Source organism: Mixophyes fleayi, chromosome 2 (assembly GCF_038048845.1).
Source record: "Mixophyes fleayi isolate aMixFle1 chromosome 2, aMixFle1.hap1, whole genome shotgun sequence".
NCBI classification, from domain to species: Eukaryota; Metazoa; Chordata; class Amphibia; order Anura; family Limnodynastidae; genus Mixophyes; species Mixophyes fleayi.
The window spans coordinates 182873650-182886830 of NC_134403.1; the positions used below are offsets into that span (position 1 = coordinate 182873650).

The 13181-nt window shown below is 39.7% G+C and overlaps 1 protein-coding gene and 1 long non-coding RNA gene across 4 annotated transcripts in view; one reads left to right on the forward strand and one right to left on the reverse strand.

Annotated features, from left to right (window-relative positions):
• Nucleotides 1–4123, reverse strand: part of LOC142138409 (uncharacterized) — a 49685-nt gene extending 45562 nt beyond the window's left edge. Inside the window, exon 1 of the long non-coding RNA XR_012688028.1 lies at nucleotides 3973–4123. This is a non-coding gene — a long non-coding RNA (uncharacterized LOC142138409). The remainder of the gene's footprint in view (nucleotides 1–3972) is intronic.
• RPH3AL (rabphilin 3A like (without C2 domains)) overlaps nucleotides 1–13181 on the forward strand; it is a 260901-nt gene that overhangs the window by 50905 nt on the left and 196815 nt on the right. For 2 of the 3 annotated variants that reach the window (XM_075195059.1, XM_075195061.1), the window contains exon 1: nucleotides 1721–1854. The exons of the other annotated variant lie outside the window; for it this stretch is intronic. The gene's annotated coding sequence lies outside the window, so the exon portion shown is untranslated. Of the gene's footprint in view, nucleotides 1–1720; nucleotides 1855–13181 lie in introns of those variants that run through there. 3 annotated transcript variants of the gene reach the window in all.

Sequence of the window (13181 nt, forward strand, 5' to 3'; positions counted from 1 at the left end):
ATGTTGATGATTATGATGATATGCTATATTGATATTGGTTATTTTACAAAATATATCTATACATATCTATATATCTATAAAGAGGGAGATATATACATATAGATATAGAGATATAGATATATGCATATAAAGATATATATATATATATATATATATATATATATATATATATATATATTATATATTATAAAATGACGCAGTATAAAATGACGTGAGATAGTTGTGCCAGATGTAGGAGATATATGTATTTTATGTTCTTTGTGTGTAATGTTTATATCTGTGTAGCAGAACAGAATGCACTGTACAGGGAAAGAAAACACTTGACTCAAGACACCAAGCAGCAGAGGGCGCTGCAGGAAGCTGAATCATTACGGCGTTTCAGTAGTTCTGGTTTTAACCTAATCCTCTTCTTTCTTTTTTTTTTTTGTATGATTTAATTCTCTACGTATACATTATTTACTATATTTATATGTGTATATATATGTGTGTGTATATTGTATATGTGTGTGTGTATATTGTATATGTGTGTGTTTGCATAGTGTGTGTGTGTATAATATATATGTGTGTGTGTCTGTGTTTATAATATATAAGTGTGTGTATAGTATGTGTGTGTATATTGTGTGTGTGTGTGTATAGTGTGTGTGTGTATAATATATATGTTTGTGTGTGTGTATATAATATATGTGTGTGTATATTGTATATTGTATGTGTGTGTGTGCGCGTGTTATACTTGCCTACATTTGGCAAGCTGTATCCGGGAGAGGGGCGTGTCTAGAGGGTGGGAGGGGGTGGGGCACGGCATAACTCATCATTTTGGCCCCACCCCCTGCGACAAATATACCGTTTTGTGGGGGCGGGGCCAAAATGACGCGAATCCCATCATTTTAGCTTCGAAATTGCTGGATGCAGGAGGTTTGCCAGCTCTCCCGGGAGTCCGTGAGATTGACCCGATTTCCGGGAGAATTGGCAAATATGATATATGTGTGTGTGTGTGTGTGTGTGTGTGTATATGTGTGTGTGTGTGTATATATGTGTATGTGTATGTATATATATATATATATATATATATATATATATATATATATAATATTATACATACATAACAAAAAGACAGTTGTCAGCGCTTATCCTTTACACTGCATATCTGTGTGTGTGTCTAGCAAAATGAAAACGTCAAGGGTACCTCATTATATGCAGGTCCTACACTGACCTATATGCTTCAAACATCTTTAAAATGCAGTTAAAATCAGATGCACTTACTTCCCAGGTATAGGGGTTTACATCTAGCAAGGGCTGGCTTGTGACAATAAGGCAATATTTTAAAACAAAGCCAGACATATATATATATATCTATATCAACATTAAAACTATAAATGTTTTCAAATAATTATATGTTTTATCTGTTCTTCAGCTAAAATTTGTTTTTATTATTCTAATACTTTTCATGATGGAACTAAGGTTATTTTAGTCCAGGGTTGCTCATGCATTTTAAATACTTAGAGAGTAGAATACTTCAGTCACGCTGCCTGATTCTTTCATTCTCTACTAGGCTAATAACAATGTTTCCCAGAGATCCTGTGTGCCTGCATGCACGGCACCTTTTACTAGTGCACACTTTTAAAGTTGTAACAGGATGTTTGTGTAACAATAGAGCCACATGATTTTCTGCTCCCAGATTCTTTTCAGTTGGGAGGTTCTTTTTCTCTTTGTTAGGCAATAACTCCACCTTGCAGCAAGTTCTGAATGTAAAAGCAAGAGACAAAATGTTTACGCTATGGTCTCTCTCATTTTAACTTAACACTGGCTTGTAAAGTAGGTGGAACAGATCCAGAACAGGTTATAAAAGTTTACTAGGTAAGTGCTTATTTCTTCATTGCGTGCACAGTTGTTTAATACGCATTTCTAAGTGAGCAGGTTTATTAGAACATAATGAAATGTTTGATTTAAAATGGTTTAATTAATCTTACTGTTGACATGAATACTTGGCTTGTTTGTTCTGGCTTTTGCTGTATTTTATTTTTACAGCTGTGAGTTAATATGTACGGATTAACATAACTTCTTACCATGTCTGTTTTGCAGACATGCACAAAATGTGTATTTGCCATTAAAAAACATCTGTTGTTTATTTAAAGCTGACAATAGCAAACTATTAGAGATATAGGTCTCCTAAAATCATTGCCTCAGGTGCTCCAATCTCTGTCAAGGAAGGGTCTTTAGGGGAGACATTACCTTAGCTAACATCACTTAAACCTTAAATATCGCTTGAGCGTTACTTAGCAAGCTCTGCTTATAACAGATCACAGTTCTACATGTGTAACATTAATGTCCTGTCCCCTATTTTCAAGCGCTGTGATTAGTGCTCAAAGAGAAGCACTGTGGTGTTCTGGTGCAGCAGAAATTATTATTATTATTATTAATAATAATAATAAATTATTTATAGGGAGCCACAGATTTCGTAGCGCTGAACAATAAAACAAATACAGATAAGACGCGGAGCAAAATCACAAATACATGAAAAACAGTTACACCTAAGATGTATAACTGAGTGTGAGGAAAAAAAAAGAACTGTAGGGACTCGCGCAGAATGTAGCAAACGACATGACAAGGATATATGAGGTAGACTGACAGTAGACAAACATGAAACAATAGGTAGAGAGGACCCAGCCCATGAGAGCTTACATTCATTAGCGCTCTGCTGTGACCGCTGATATGTCCTTTTAGCAACCTAGAAAGCCCTGCCACCAGCATTCTGGAGTGCGAAATACAAAGGTGAAAAGAAGTTCTTGTCTGAGAACTATGTCGCTGGGTCTGCTGAGCTCTGTTGAGCTCTGCATGCAGAGGGGACTGATATGTGACCAGGTCTAGAGAATAGCTAATAATGTGTTGGCACCTATATTTGTATAGCTTTTCAATCCATTTTATCTTTAAGGTCTCTTAGGTTTTTATGCTGAAGCCAGTGAAAGAACTACCGTGGGTGCATGAAGTTGAAAATACAGAGTTATACTACTGTTTGAGCTCATGCCATAATAAATACATTTTATATCTATGTGCTGATGTTGTAAATTACATTTTGCTTATGCATATGTTATTTGCTAACAAGGCCACCATAGATTTTAAACTGGAATTTGAATAGTTCTTGGGTGTAAGATTTGGAAATATTTTATTTTAACTTTTATTTGGATTGTCATAGACTTTTAGTGATGGAATCAGATCATGGGTGTTGAAAGAAGCTTGATGTCCCATTGAAATGTTATTCTGATGTTCTTGTTGCCCTGTGCAATAAACTTGAAATTCACTTCAGATAATGAACAGTAGAAATATATTAAGAAGAATGTTTATCTAATTTTTTTCCAAAAATGCTTAGTTTCACTTACTGAGTAGCCCATGCAACTTAAGTAGTTTTGTTTTTCTGATGAAAAACAATCCTGCAGGTAGTTTCTTGGTCTATGTATATGTTGTGGCATTAAGGGTCACCACTGTTCCCAAAAGTCATGACACTCCAAAGTCTGTGGTACTGGAGAGATCATGATAAGCAAGAGTCATACACCTCCAATTAATAAAGAATATTCTAAATTGAGTATCCCCGTTCAAATTACATATCTGGATATATACTTTTGCGCCATTACCAACTTGATTAGAGGCAGTTTTATTGAGCATTCCCTTTTTAACAATGCAAATTTCCTTTTTGTCTGCCTGGAGAAACCCCTGCCCATAACCTGCAATCATTGGAAGGAGAACCCTTCAACCTAACCATCCACATCACCTTGGTCATAGTAATGATCCATTTCTTTGTAATTGCCAATGCCTTATATAACTTTCCTTTTTTTGTTTTCCCTGGCTTTAGTAACGTTGTCCTCTGAAAGCTTGGTACACTTTAAAATTAATGTAGATGCGATTACTGTAATGATTTTACTAATGCCTGAAAGCCCCAATGAGCGTGCAGATTTATGTGTACACACCTACGCTATTTACCTTCAGATCTGTGATCTTCATCTCTCATAACCATCTGCCTGTTTGTGACTCTGTAAACTCTATAGCAGGCTTGTCCAACCCGCGGCCCAGCGCGCCTGTAAATGTGGCCCAGCAGGAGTTTTGGTTGTGGCAAGGGGGAAGCGCTGTTAATGAGAAAAAAATCTTGGGGAAAAAAAAGAAAATACTTACCAAGCTGTCACGTCCGCTCCGGCTCCCTCCCTGGTCTCCTCCTCCGTGCAGCACTCGCAGTGAATGTCGGGCGTGACGTCATCACGCCCAACATCCATTGTGGAGCACAGCACAGAGGAGTCACCAGCGTGAACTCGCGATCAGCAGCAGTGCATTTAGTAATCAAGAAGAATTATACCAAAGAGGAGAAATGTAAAGAGAAGTAACAGAATAAAAAGGTGAATGTAATAAGGAAAATATGAACAAACGTAATAAATGCAGTGAGAGTGGGGAAAACACAACAACATATGGAAGAGGAGAAATGAGTTTCCACCACATTTGATGCTTCCCTTAGATGTGCATTTTTTTTGGCTTCTTAGATCTCATATACACTTTCGTTTGGTGTCGCGTGACAAGACGCAAGTACAAACTCCAGTGAAAATGCATATGTAAAGGAAATCTATTTGGCAAATATTTGTTAATAGTGTTTCTATTCCTTGCTGTGTGGTGCTATGGAATTTGTTCCGCCAATGATGATGTTCGGGAGGTCACCTAGGCTTCCCCATTACATACCCTTGTGGTATATATTGTTTGTATTTTATGTGCGGCGCAAACCAACTTGTCGTCTTCCAATGTGGCCCAGGAAAGCTAAAAGGTTGGACACCCCTGCTCTATAGAGATCTGCCTACGCTGCTGGTCATGAGTGCATACATACTTCCACATTTGATTGACATCATTCCATCGTTGATCGTTATTTTTAGGAAGTTTCTAAAACCAAACCAACAGATGCGATGTGCTTTGGCACGATAACACATGATTGTGGGAGCGTACACACTAATGCAATATCTGACCAAACTTGTCATTAATTGCATGATTTTTTTTGTATCCTGCTTTAAACTTGAGATCTGTATAAATAGTTACCTAGGGTTCAATTTATGTTTGTACTTGTTCATAAGAAGTAAAAGCTGTTCCCATCATACAGCTAACAGGTTATATTATAATTATAAACATCCACATTCTGTTAATTATGAAGATGCTGATATATAATGCAGGGCTGAAACCTTCGCATCCGATAGGCCATACAATTGTGCCATTGCCTTGATTCCAGGCACATCCCCCTTTGTGTTGATGCATACTCTCTTTCCAGGACTAAAATTGTGTCCAACTACATTAAACAGAACTCTGAACCTCCTAGACTCTTTCATAGTTCTGAGTTTGCCGCCTAATATATTGCACACATAATCTGTGTAATGAGTACACCCCGACTCTCCTCCTTTTCTCCCTCCCCCACCTTACCGTTCCCATTTTCACCCCTTGCTCCCTTCTTACCTAGCCTGCAAAGACAGCGCAAGTGTTAAACAGAGTCTGCTTTGTTCAAAAGTGTAAAAAGTTAGTGTGGCTCAGACATTCATTGTATTTTCATGTGCTGATATGAAGGCAACATGTACGACCTTGAAAGCAAGTTAGCAATACCTTGTTAGAGAACTCACGTTCTATGCCTCTGCTTTCCTGTGTTCATTATGTTATGTGCTTAAGCTATACCACCTTTCAATGTAAATTGATTGTATATAAAAAAAGAGAACTCTGAAAGGAGTATTATTTAAGAATCTACTTCTCCAGCTGGAGCAGGATTTGCATTTGTGAAAAAAAAGTAATTTAACATTTTGTATTGACTACTAACTGAGTAAAATTGCAATCAAAAATAAATTCCCACATCCCCTCATCTCAATCTGTTTCGGAATGCATCGAAGGTGCGTCCAACTTGCCCATGATTGCTCTAAACTTTGACTATGCATTCAACACCGTGGGCTGCTACTACGGGTGTTAATGACATTTGATCTCTTCAATACTCTAGTATTTTATGAATGTGTATATATAACACATTGTCAATCGTCAATTAATGTTTTTGCATGATATGGTGATTTACTCCTATCATCTTGTTTGACATTGCCTACACGAAAACATAACCTTAAACCGGAGAAAACACATCTTGGAATAAACCCAAATACCCTTTACCTGCTAAATTATTGCCACTACATAATTCCAAACAAATCCTAAGAAAGTGCCTGCTGTTCTAAATTTGAATCAATCCAATTTGCCGTATTTATAAATTATTGTCAATTCATTCTAAATTATTCTGAAATTGACAAAGAAAAGGGCTAACTCTTAGGGTTAGATATATCAAACCTTCTAAAGAGGTGTTTTCCATAGCAATCAGTCAGAATCTAGCTATCATTTTCTAGAATGTCCTAGTTACAAGATAGCTGAAGATACCTCCACTTTTTCTTTTTTAGAAGTTTAAACAAATCTACCCTTTACTCTTGGCCTCCTGCTTCAAGCAGTTTCCTTTTGTAAGAGCACATAACCAAAGTTACTGCTAATATATAGCATAGTTGCCTACTCTCCCGGAATGTCCGGGAGACTCCCGAATTTCTGGGAGTCCTCCAGTACTCCCAGGAGAGCAGGCAATTCTCCCTGATCCTGGCCGGCTGTGTAAACTAAATGGAGTGGGCAGAGTATAGTGACGTCATTGTCATGGCCCCGCCCCCGTTATTGCTCCGGAGTAGTGATGTCTGTTTGGCGGCGTGGCTAATGACGCAATTCTTCGAGCCCCGCCGAGCACTACGAACCTCCCGGGAAACATCTTGCCCATGTTGGCAAGTATGATATATAGAGCTTAGTGCAATTATCTTATAGTATAACAGAGCTGGAACGAATAATCTTTTGTTTTCCTCCAAAACAAAATCTTTTGCAGAAAAGTAACTGCACTATTTGCAGCTGGTAGAAAATGGTGCTTCAAGATTGTTACTCGACCAGCCCCATTCTTGCCACATAAAACATGTTGTCCATTGCCTTCACTGGCTGCCTGTAACATGGTGAATCTGTTTCAAGATTGGATTATTGAGATTGAAAGTCCTACATAACCAGGGTCATGGGTACTTAAAATAGCTTCTGATTCCCTATACTCCCATTTACCTGCTTTGACCTAGAATTTTCCATACTTCTTTTGAGATTCAAGCTTTTAGCTTTGCTTCTCCTATTCTCTCGAACTTGCTGCCTGGCGTGGTCTGTGAGGCCACGACTCTGGAAATCTTCAAAAACAGATTAAAGACATATCTGTTTTTTCAAGCATTTCATTAATGCCTCATTATTTTCTAAAAACCTAGATGTTAAGCTCTCTTTTCTATACTTTTAATCCTTTATTTTGTATCATGTGTTTTTTAATCTGCAAATGTAAAGCACTTTGAGCCCTATTGGGAGAAAGGCGCTGGAGAAATAAAATGAATATTTTCTGTTAAAGCAAACCCCTTGTTTTTCAAATGGCCAATGGATAATGATTCTCTGTTGGAATTTAAAGTGTGTCGACTCCTTGGAGTCCTGAGATGTCACAGAGAATTTCCCCTCATGCCTGGATGCCTTGCCATACTTGCATCTCTGCTTGATTTATAGTGCATCTCCTCCATCACAACCAGTTGTACATTCCCTGACATTACCAACTCCAGCTATATAAGAAGCTCCATCCCTATTCAGAGCCTTAGCAACCGTTTTTTTTAAAGGTCAGTCCTTAATGTCAATTTGCGCTTGCCATCCAGACTACCTGTTATTGACTGTTGCACTGCGGCTCATTTACTGGCTATAAAACTGTGTTACTTGTCCATATCTCGGGCCTGTCTTTGATTATGCTCAATACCCTCATTGCAGTATTGCCTGTCATGTCCCTAGTCAGCAGCTGCCTAGTGGAGTCAGCCTGGGGTTTTCAACCTGTGAGTATCATGTAGTCAAACACATTACTTTAGTGCTCATTAGGCTTTGTACCGCAGGAGAACTGGGGCGTAACACTAATGACAAAGTGAGTCCACACCTTGCTCCAGTTAGTTTTGAGCTTGACCTTTGGCAACATTTTTACACATATGCCCTTTTGAAAAAAAATTTTTTTTATGCCATGACCCTTATTTGCCCCATACATCTGTCCAGCATACTTCATTATATAGTCCATGGCCACCTTGCCATGCAGCTGATAATGACCACCAGATATATGTGACCATTGTTGACCAGTAACCAATCCCATTTGTGCAATAAAGAAGAGGTGGTATGACTACCAATGATGGCATTGTTGACGGTTCTTCTCAGTGCTTGGTCCCTGCAGTGCATCTGTGGTGCTCTCCCTAAAATGTTACAAATGCTTGTGTAATTTGTCTGTATAAGAAGGTTTACCTATCAATTGTGCCTGGTAATGCATAGCTGCAAATTATTAGTGTCATAAGTCAAAGTAATACTTATGATCTTTGCAATGGAAAAGATTTATAGGCCATACAGGTGGAACGAGGAGGAAGATTTCCCCATTCTATTTTACTCCAAGACATTTGTAACTTTTGAGCCTGTAATGTATATTATAGTCATCCAAAATTAAACTTTTTTTTCTGCCTGTTAATGTTGACCTTTGGTTGCATGTCAATAACAGGGGAAGCAAGTGTCATTCTCGTTATAAACAGTATGTCCTTTCAATTTCCTGTTATACCTGTTAGGCTGTAACTGGACTGGGAATGCAGCACAGGCCTGTCATTTTTTTTAACGTGAATCAGTCTTTTCTCAATGTCAAAACCTTATTAACAACAATGAGCCTGATCCAAATCTGAACACAACAAGCATGTAAGTTGCACAGATCCTGTGCGTAGTTCTGACCATATTCAAGTCAAAGCGTATCTCAAGATACGTTTTGCCTAGAATTTGGCTAAACAGTACTTGCTGTATGCAGACAAACAGAAAAGACTGCAGTATGCGCACCTGTGTAAGTATAAAAAAAGCTCACATCTGAACACATAAAAAAAGTTTTATAACATAATGTAAAAGAAGAACTTGTAACAGTATAATAATTTCTAGAATTATTTATTTTCATTTTTTATTCTTACATTCTTTACATAAAGATGCTTTCAATGAGTGCATACAATGTGTTTTTATAGTCGTTTAGTTACATACAGTTGCTCTGTGATATCTATTGACACACATACTTTTCCAAACAACTGCTATCACATGTCAGTCATTACTATTAGTCGGCATTTACACCAGCCTTGCAGTGGGTGCAAATGATACGGGTGAAACCAAACGTACTTACGACAAACACAGGTTTTGAATTTGCTGCATCTGTGTCAAAGTGCCCTTACTGTACATTACCTATGTTAGTCCGACTCTTCCCTCCCTTGTGCAGCCTCTCGAGTCGCAGGCAATTGCAAGTATCATTTGGGTTTGGATATAAATTGCCTTCATTGGCTAAAATGTCTGTTTCTGGGCATGCGCAGAGTTATTTCACGCAAGATACTTTCTGCAAATAGATGAACATGAATCAGGCCCAATATGTGCCACCTGTCCAAGAACCACATCTCCAAAAACAGATGACATGAGCAAATGATTTAAAATGGATGTGAATCAGTATAAAATGTCCATTTATCAAATACAGTACTGTATAAATAATGTCTATTGTACAGTGATTTAAATTAAGTGGTCTTATTTTTGAATACAGTTTAACTTCTCTTTAAAATGAGGCTTACAGCTGAACTGACATGATGACCATCTTAGTTATAGAATTTATATAAACTGTCTTTGACAGGGAAACCCTCCATTTGGGGATTATGCATCCAAATGGCAGCTCAGCTCTCTGTATTTTCTGTGTGTAACAGTCAGTTAAGTAGTATTGTATTTGGCAATCATCTGACTACTTGGCTGGCATGAAAAACGTAAAAAATTATAATGAAGCAACTTTATAGCATGTATTGTTTTGCACTCAATTACATTTTATGTAGCAAATTAAAAGTATGTTTATCGAGAGCTTATGTCTGTAAACTTGGCAGCTGATCAATTTTGTAAAATACAGTTACAGTATTCACTGCATTTTTTTCATGTGTTCTAACTTCTTTGTTCGTATCATAAGTCATAGAGTGACATTTTTGTAGAAGACAACAAAAGGCAGGTTGTAATGAAATTTATATATAACCTACCTATTCAAAGCACAGGTTTGCAGGCAAGGGTGGATCCAGAAAAAAATATGACGGGACAACATAATACAAATATGTTGCTTACAATGAACCAATTACGAATATAGTATAATGATAGTTATATCATTATATCAAGAGAAGAGATGAGAGGAGGGCACGGGCAAGGGAAATCCCTAAAATATGATGGCACTTCATGCTACAAACAGGTTGCAATATTAGCTCAGCCCATAAAATGACTGCCTTCAGTATATGTAGTTAAAGGGTGCACTTTATTGCAAGCTCATTTGTATTACCACTACAGGGTGGTATTATGATCACAGATCACAGTAGGTATTAACATGTCATCAGCATCTTAAATTAGCACCTTAGTTTGTAAGTTATAATTTTGTTAAATAGGAACCATCTATCACACTGCTCCCCTCCACCATCACACTGCTCCCTTCCACCATCACACTGCTCCCTTCCACCATCACACTGCTCCCCTCCACCATCACACTGCTCCCCTCCACCATCACACTGCTGCCCTCCACCATCACACTGCTGCCCTCCACCATCACACTGCTGCCCTCCACCATCACACTGCTCCCCTCCTCCATCACACTGCTCCCCTCCACCATCACACTGCTTCCTTCCACCATCACACTACTCCCCTCCACCATCACACTGCTCCCCTCCACCATCACACTGCTCCCTTCCACCATCACACTACTCCCCTCCACCATCACACTGCTCTCCTCCACCATCACACTGCTCCCTTACACCATCACACTACTCCCCTCCACCATCACACTGCTGCCCTCCACCATCACACTACTCCCCTCCTCCATAACACTGCTCCCCTCCTCCATAACACTGCTCCCCTCCTCCATCACACTGCTCCCCTCCACCATCACACTGCTCCCTTCCACCATCACACTGCTCCCTTCCACCATCACACTGATCCCTTCCACCATCACACTACTCCCCTCCACCATCACACTACTCCCCTCCACCATCACACTGCTCCCCTCCACCATCACACTGCTCCCCTCCACCATCACACTGCTCCCTTCCACCATCACACTGCTCCCTTCCACCATCACACTGCTCCCTTCCACCATCACACTACTCCCCTCCACCATCACACTACTCCCCTCCACCATCACACTGCTCCCCTCCACCATCACACTGCTCCCCTCCACCATCACACTGCTCCCTTCCACCATCACACTGCTCCCTTCCACCATCACACTGTTCTCCTCCTCCATCACACTGCTCCCCTCCTCCATCTCACTGCTCCCCTCCTCCATCTCACTGCTCCCTTCCTTCATCACACTGTTCTCCTCCTTCATCACACTGCTCCCCTCCTCCATCACACTGTTCTTCACCATCACACTGCTCCCCTCCTCCATCACACTGTTCTTCACCATCACACTGCTCCCCTCCTTCATCACACTATTCTCCTCAACCATTACACTGTTTCCTTCCTTCATCACATGCACTCAGATAACCAGTGGCCATAAAATGCCCTCAGACACCCACAAGCCTTGAGTTTCCACATGTACTCCAAAACTCCCGTACATGTTTCTCTCACCTTTTCCACATACTTCTCTGAAGTACCCAGTGCCTGGGTTTAAATCTTCAAGTTATTAAGTTATCAATGAGTTGGATATAGCGGTACCCTAACACTCCTAAAACCTGGGCAGGATCCAACTGGACCACCTTGCGTTGGTTTCATCCCAATTGGTCCAGGGGTGCCCGAATGCATAACCGGACAAACAAACAAAGAGACCAATGAATAGTGTGACTGGATCACTTATAAATAACTTATGGTATAATTTTTTTTAAATCAAATAGCACAGGGCGCTTATTTAAATAATTGCAAATGCACTTGTTTTTGATATTGTATGCATTTTGGCAAAGGAAATCTTTATTTCTGAGACCAGGGAAGAAACTCGTTTGTTTTAACCTTGCTAGAGGAAATGCATGATTTCTGATGTATATATCTGATACAATAAGCATTTGTGGAGGAAGTCTTTTGTGTATCGTGCTGTGGGGAAATTACTTGTTTTCGGGTTTTGTGACTTTCTTTGGGAATGTGCATTCTGCGACTATCTGAAGAAAGAACCCATGTTAATTTCATGTCAATTAGACCTTTTGATGTGTGAGGGTCTAGCAACTGAAGGCATGGGAAGATTTAATTAGACTGCTGTTAGATTTTCTCTGTGTCTGAAACAAGATCCAGGAAATCACAGCAAGTGTTAGGATATCACGGAGTAGTATAAATATTGTTAGCTTTGCATTGCATGTAAAGCCAAGTTTGGGTACACAAATTGCATCCTGATTCTAAAAATAGCCTGTGAGGCTGTGTCCAAATCTGTATAAAAAGCATTGTCATGTATTGAAAATTGTTCTTCATGTTCCATTTGACCTGCTCCACGGTACCTTCAACTAGGGTGAGCAAATAAACATCACTTGCTTCAAAAACCTGCTTGGAAACTTCTCTATCCCTGTGACCTACTGATTAGACCCAAAATCTAATCCGTTCCTGGCTGTTTCTGTGGTTTGGACCCAGAATACAGTACCACTGCTCTGCAGCTACCCAGCAGCTCTGGCCAGTGTGATATGCAAGGGGGGATCCATACACAGCAACCCTGATCCATAGGAAGAGGTCAGGAGTACCAGCCCAGGTACACCAGTAACGGGGTACACTCGCAGCGTCAGTTACCCAGAAGAAACCCGGTACTGGATGCCTGTAAAAGGAGTCCAGTGGTGGCAGCATTTGTAAGCCCCTCCTAATGCTGTGAGAGGTCATGTTTGGGATACCAAAAGAGAACGGTGACAAAATAAGCCCAGCCGGTTCCCAGCAGCAACAGACAGGGTGGCATAGGCGTTCCATCCTGTCACAAATAGCTATAGTTTTATGTTTGTGTATGGTCATACACACAGATATTCACCCCCTAACAAAGTGCATGCGTATGCTTGAGGAGACAAGGAGAGTCTTCGAGTATAGAAAACTGTTCTGTGCCAGGAAGTAGTTCTGTTGTTCATGATTGAGCTTCCATTTCTTTC